We start from the raw sequence: 7747 nt of genomic DNA on the forward strand, positions 1-7747 counted from the left end.
GTACTTGTTAGTGGAAGAGTAACGCTACAGATCATGTAAAAATAATTTTACAGACTATATGTCCATGGATGCATGCTTCTTCTGATGACGTAGCAGTGCCATGTGGTTGGGGGATGAATGTCTATTTCAGATTTAAATATTGGCTTCCAGGCGTGGGTTAGTCTCCTACACTGAGTATTCTAGGTCAGAGCCTAGTTACTGGAGGAAAGTGAATTAAACTAGGAATTATAAACATCAAAGGCCTTGTTCGGGACACTAATGTAACAATCAGCAAGGTTCTTTGTGCATTAATTTCCAGATTCGCGAGATTATATTTTGACTGGTTTCATTAATGCGAGAACAAATATTTGTTTATTCTCATGCTAGAGTTGGCTGCTCCCATTCGCATACAACCCCTTTACAGGCTAAAGATTCAGTGTATTAATAGGCTGTTTTTTGGTTTTGCGCCGTCAGTGTTAAGGGATGCAAACGGTGACATACAACAGAATGCAAAAAAATGTCTAAGAAATGCAAGCAGGGCATAGGGCTTTTTAGGCAGATGCGTGCATGTGCTATTTATAAAACTCCCTATGGTATGCCTCAAGGCATTTTTAACCCTTTAGTAGAAACACTGACGCCCACTTATTAAGGGGAAATGCTCCTCGAAACAACTTTTTTTAATTATTTTACTAGAGATTTGAATGTGCCGCCATTAATGGGGAGTTTTATGTAGATTTGAATTGCCATTGGTTTTTGTGTAGCTGGTGTTCTTTAGTTATGTCCTACATAGTGGCAATATATTTTTATGGTCACTTTCGTGTGTAAAAAGTTTCGCAAATAGTTTCATGCTGTATCTTATTTAGCTAGTTGTATACCGCAAAGTGGCGATACCTATCCAAACAGCTTGTACAATTACTGGAACTATGCAAAAATATATTAGGCCACTTTAAATAATTTTTACAGATTGCAATTTCAATTAGATATCGGTATTCTGCATATTTTGAAGAGTATGTATGCCAAATTTCATTTCTATAGAACAATTATAAGTGCACAAGGTCATTCTCATGCTGATTCATTCTCATGCTCATTCTCATTCTCAAATTATTGAAGTATTCTCAATAATTTTTTTCACAGAGTATGAGAGGTATGCAAGATTAGTAGGCAGGCCTTCCTGCCTGCCTACTATCTTGCATACTTCTAGTAACTTTACATGCTGTTTGAATAGATATCGGCACCTTGCAGTCTACAGGGAGCTGAGTTAGCTGCAGTACACTGCTTTTTGTGAAAATTTAATACACAAAAAAATGCCCGCAAATATCACTATGTATTTTGCCGTTGTGTACTGCCTGCCTACTATCTTGCATACTTCTAGTAACTTTACATGCTGTTTGAATAGATATCGGCACCTTGCAGTCTACAGGGAGCTGAGTTAGCTGCAGCACACTACGTTTTGTGAAAATTTAATACACAAGAAAATGCCTGCGAATATCATTATGTATTTTGCCGTTGTGTAGGGCATAACTCAAGAAGCAGCTAAACAAAAATTAATGGAATATATGAAATCTGCATGAAGAACTCTACAATTGGCTCTCTTTTCAAACCTCTAGTACGAATAATAAAAATATTTCGAGTCATATTCAATCAGCAAAATGTTCCCCTTGCTACAGTGACCTACAACATAGCGACGCAAAGTTTAAGGCAAGTCCTTTTGTCGAAGCGAATCTGGGCTGTCTTCCCAAGAGCTTCTGTTAAAGACGGTGAATTTTCCTGCATTTGCCAGAAGTGCAATACTAAAATGTTTGTGAATGTGCAATTGGTATTGGCACGCTAACAGAAAAAAAGACAGTTCTGTGAAATGTAGACTTGATTATAACTTTGTTGGACATTTAAATTTTGACTCCATATATTTATTTTGTGTTTTGTACTGAGTGTTTCAGCGGTGACTGCCACTAATTATTGAACATAACTGCTTCATGACAGTGCGACAATTTTCACTAACAGAAATTTATAGCAGTGGCAGGCATTAGAATTACAGTACTCAATAACGTCTACTTTGTAAGAACTCAGACTAGCACCAGTTCTGAGATACACATACCTAAAAAGTAATGATCAAATAGATTTCTCTTCCACACAGAATTGTCCCACAAGGCTTACAGGAGGCTTTTTGGCGAAGTAATATCTGAAAGAGCAAAGCATGTTCCACCAAGTATGGTGACAATTTTTATTTCAGAGCTGTCAATCTGAGGACTCCTACAAACTAACAATACCTTCAGCACTGGCTAGCTTCAATAATGGGATGTAAGCACTTTGCTGAAATCAATGAAACTTCAATTATCGTGATCTTGTTTAAGAAGACATTTGAAATTAACATGCAGTTCTAATCTCTGTCACTTTTGTAAATATTTCCCAATTATTTTTTCAGGCTACAGTTTTTGGTAATAATGGTGTTCATTGCAGAAAGAGCTAGTACATGGCATTTAATAAAAAAAAGGTACTGGTCATTGTAGATATTGTGTCTTGAGTATTTGTTCTGTTCCACCGCTGTTTCTTGAAATCTGAAATGATGTACCCATCTCTTTGTTAGCGATAAACAGGGAAATCTGTCAGTATGTTTTGTTTAGAATGGAGCTGATCAACCCAATAGTTAGGCTATTTGCTAATTATAAATTACTACGATAATAGTACAGGACCATAAAAACAGATTGATGCTGAATAACAGCTGTGCCCAGCTACATCCACGCAGCTGTGCCACACAATGTGCATGTGTTCAGAAGAGCCAAATTCCCCAGAGAGAAAGCAACAGTAACTTATTGTTCGTCATCTTGTACAAGCAGATTACGCACCAGATGTAATTTATACTCAGTAAATACATAAATCAGTCGTGAGGTGTCTCGCTTTAGGTTGCAAATTCGAACTTCTTGTAATCTTGCTTGTTTTTATTTTGTTTTCTTTAAGAGCATGAGTGACTTGATTGCCTTGGCACATATTGTCAAAACTGTTTCATCACTGGGAATCACGAAAGTTCATTTACACATAAAATTCCCAGTAACTGATATGGTAGGCTTCGACCTTAATTCTCTTATCTTTCATATGTTTATCTACCAAGCAGTTGTATCGTTCATTGAGACGTATCCACGCAATGCACAGTGGGAACCCAAATTATAAATATCTGTTCTCGCTTTCTACCCTGCTCTACAACATAATGAAGATACAAAGCAAAACTATAAGTTTGCAATTGTCCCCCATAACCAGAGTTTTGCTTAGAATTTGAAAAACAAAGTTGACATCCTGCTATGGTGTGAGAGTTGGTTTGGGCACCAAGTGAACTGCGTAGCACCTGTGCTAGAGTACACAACAAAGCAGAAAATCGCACCAGATTGGAATGGCAGTGGTAAGTTAAGAACAGATGTTTTATTTCTCGCACCATTAATGTGGCATATCATCTGCTCCTGTTTTGTGGGAACGCATACATTGGAAAGACAATTTTTTGCACCAATCTTACCTTAGCGGGACACCAGAGAAAGGTAGAAATCAAGAACAGGTATTCACACTGTGTTGCCCACAGTGTATTATCTGGATGTGTTTCACTCTACAAAAGACTGCTGTGGTAGATAATCATAAAGACAAAGACAAAAGAATTAAGAGATATGTGTCAGTCATCCTTCCATGACATCCAGTGTTTATAGAAACACTTCTTTCTGTATACATATGTGCCAAGCCGTAGGAAGGCTTTACGTAAATCAATCATGCTTTCCAAGTTAAAAATCGGAATAAGGACAATCACAAGAACATTGTATGAGTGATTTGTAAATGTGGCACCTAATGTAACTTATTTACGTATGCGCTGAGGGTAGATTACAGCCAGTGCATAATCTGCTCTTACAGGATAACTTGTGATGAGTAAAAGAAACTTTCCTCACATCTTCCTCTGTTTATTTTGGATGTTGGTGCACCATGTATATTGTTACAGCTGCATGCATGCAGCTGGGTATAGTTTATGTGTTCTGCTCCCTCCCTTGTCCTCATTATTCATGTGCTATCTTTGCTGTAACAAAATACAGCTACCTGTGCTACATATTTTGTCAGCGTGTTTGCGTTACGGCAAGTTTTGTATTAGTGGTTATTGCAATCTGTGAAATTGTCTGTGCCAGCTACTATACTTTGTCTTGGAAAAGTACATTTGTCAACATAAATAAACAATTAGTATAAATGTTGCTGTATTTATCTGTATTTAGTATAAATGTTGCTGTAATATTATCTGTTGTGAAGCTTTTATGCACTGTTGCATGTTGTTTGACAGAATAAAATTGATGCACAACTTTTTAATGTGGTATTTTTCAGATGAATTTTCAACTGACGCTAACATGCACAAGTTGTGGGGGAAAAGTGCCAACAAGAGTACCATAAGGTAAGACAGCTGTTTTTACTGTTAGATTGGATTATCAATTGCCAACCAGTTGTTTTTAGCAAGCATAGTATAACGCATAGATTATGTAATATAAGTTGGAATATTGTTTTTTTTTGCACTTGATTATCTGGGTCTCCTCTGTACATAAGTGCAGCCTTTTTTATTTGTTATGTGTAGCTTACTTGCTTAAAATGTTAAATCGTAAGTTCTAAATAAAAACATGTCTCGAAGAACAGTGAAGTAGGTTTAACTTAGAAATGTTTTGACATTAGAGACTTGTTCAGCGCTGAATTGAACTTCTGCATGAGTTACATAATATTTTGGGGTCTCGTTATGGTTCCGAGTTCCATTGCAGTGTCATGCATATGCACCTGCAGGCTACATATATTTAAAACTGTTTTGCTTGGTTGGCTATTGATTCCAGTTTAATAGTAATGAGAACTGTCTTGCTTTCATGGTGATTCTGTGCTGACTAATACATTTGAATTCTGTGCTAATACATTTGAATTTTCCAGAAGACAACAAAGGGTGATGAAATGTTAACTTTTTGTTGCTAACCTGCCATGTCCTTTTTGGCAAGCTTGCTATGGGTTCTTTCGTAAATGTTGTCTTTTCACAGTAGTCATCTGGAGAACTAGCAGTAGTCGTGCGTACTTACAGCAAAAGTTGGTGACACATTTTGAAAATCGGCTCGACACTGCCATCCGAGAGTCAAACGACTTACATGGATTAGTTATTTTACTCTATTTACAAGAGTCCTGCACCACGCACTAAGGGTAACTTGACACACACTGCTGGAGTCATCAGACTCATCAAGAATAGTTACCCGAATCCTTCCGCAGTGGCCATGTGACCCTTTATCTTGAGTCGTCTGACTCATGCAGAATAGTTAACGGACTCCCTCAGCACTAGTCGTGTAACTCTTTTGAGAGGGTTAGCAGACTACTACAAGAGAGTTGCATGACTGTTGTGTGTGGAGTCACGTAACCACCTTGTATCGAGCACAGATAGTCTCGGGACTCTCTGCCGAAAGAGAGTTCGGGTGTCTCCCACAAAGTGTGTCGTATACGTGGCGAGTCCAGACTCTTCGAAAAGAGTAAGCGGTACTCTTTTTTTTCTTAGTGTGTAGAAAAAGCAACATGTGAAAAAGTGCTTCGAAGTCCATGGTTTTAGGTGGAGCAGTGGCAGCGCCTCCCAATGTTCAAGTTTTTTTTTTTTCAGTTTAGAGTATCAGAAATGTTATAGATATTCAATTTCACTACATTCTTTCGAACTAGGCGTTCTGAAAGTTAGTGGCAGCTCAACTTCAGCTTTGGAGGTGCCAGCGCTTGCATTTCCCGCTGACGGCTGCAGAGAAATCTTACGAGCGTAATATAGAGGCAATCATAACGTACGTATTAGATATTTACGTGTAATGAGGCTATCATGAAACCAATATAACACCGCAAACAGCTACTTAAATGGTAGGTTGTATATGCGTGTACGCTCACAAAAAAGGGGCGGATTGGCCCCGGAAGCGTCCGCCTCTTTTTCGGTTCATGTAGCGTGAGCCATCGAACACTGCTCGTCGTGCCACCGCGTCTCCAGCCGCCGCGCAGTTGTTATTTGTCGTGAGACAATTCGCTGCATGAGGCTTTGATGTACGTATGTACTGTTGATGGCGCGTACGTGGCCGTCAATGCGGCCAAGATAGATGAGGAAGGGGGAAGCAGGCGCCCCCCCCCTTTTTTTTTTACTTTGATACGCCAGTAGTTAATACATCTTTCCGTTAGATGATCTATATGTAGCAACTGTTAAAAGATAATCACTGGGTGCACTCTAAGTTACCTGGATGTGCAATGGAGGGAGTACACAGCCCAGTAACATATAGAGTGCACGCACAGGAAAACATCCTGCTGGTAACACAGATAACATAATGCTCATATTTCTGTGATAATATTAATTATAACTAGAAGCCATAATGCTCACTTTCTTGTGCTGAAAAAGGCGATATCATGAAGGGTACAAGGCAAAGAATTCTACAAACTCCAGAAGCCGCAGTGCTCTCACGGCCAGATGTGCTAAAGCATGTGTGGTGAAAGTCGCACTGCATGCACTGTGCTAGCAGCAAAATAAGTCATTCTCTTGTGCCAGCAAGCAGAGCAGAAACTTGCACTCATCTCCAATGACAAAAGCTATGATGTCTACATTTTTGCATAATTAAGCCAGATAATAAATTAAGTACATTATTTCACAAACTTCAGCCGAAACGGAGCATCAAGGCATCCTGCGATGAACATGAAAGACGCCTGCTATGAGAACCGTCTTAAACGTTCAATCATCTATATTCGATAGCTTAGCTGGCACAAAACATTCATGAAATTCTTGCATATTAGGCTAAATACGTCAGATTTTTGTATCTGACTTACTACTGGAAAATAGCAGGTTGAAAAAGTATTAAATACTTTATATATTAAGAGGATTCATGGCATAAGGCACTATACACCATCTTATTTCATGGCATGCTCAATTTTCCGCGCAATATAGCCATAATTAGTGCTGGTCCGCGTGTCTCTAGTGTGAGGGGGGCAAGCAGTGCCTCTTCCCTCAATCTTCCAGTGCCTAACACGCAGTACAGGCAGATCTAACTATACTATTTGCAAAAGATGCTCACTGTGCGCATTCTGCTACCTAGGTGTGCACTGAAATGCACATGTAGGTAACATAGAGTGCACCATATAGATTAATGCTCTATCTTACCTACGTGTGCACTGAAGTGCACACCTACAAAAAGGACACATGCTACAAGAATTATAATAAGGCTCGTTTTCTTGGGGCAAATGAAAGGATAAGTCAAGATTCAGTACTTACAATGACTCTGCTGAATGTATCCATGACTGTCACACAGTACAGATAGATGTGCCGGTATTAAATGTATAGACGGTTGTTGTGTGCACTATGTCACCTACATGTGCACTCAAATGTACACTCAGGTAACACACAGTGCACATCCAGTTAACATCTTGCCGTAAACATGAAGGACACATCCTAGAGGCATAATAAAGGTCACTTCCTCGAGGTATACGTTAGGATGAGTAAACACGTGGTACACACAAAGTTGGCGTCCCGGAGGTCACACATAGGACAAGGAATCATGAAGGTCACATAGGGCACAAGAAGGAAACATAATGGAAACATAAAGGCAATGACCATTTTCATAGGGGCTGTTTACAGTGTACGCAGACGGCACACAAATGTTCGAAGCTGAAAGTTTCGTGACGGTCCAGAGAGTAAGCTACCGACCCGCCGTGGTGGTGTAGTGGCTTCGTTGCGACGCTTAGCTATCCGAGGCGTGAGGTCTGATCCCGGCTATGGCGGCCC

This window comes from Dermacentor andersoni, chromosome 2 (genome assembly GCF_023375885.2).
Source record: "Dermacentor andersoni chromosome 2, qqDerAnde1_hic_scaffold, whole genome shotgun sequence".
NCBI classification, from domain to species: domain Eukaryota; kingdom Metazoa; phylum Arthropoda; class Arachnida; order Ixodida; family Ixodidae; genus Dermacentor; species Dermacentor andersoni.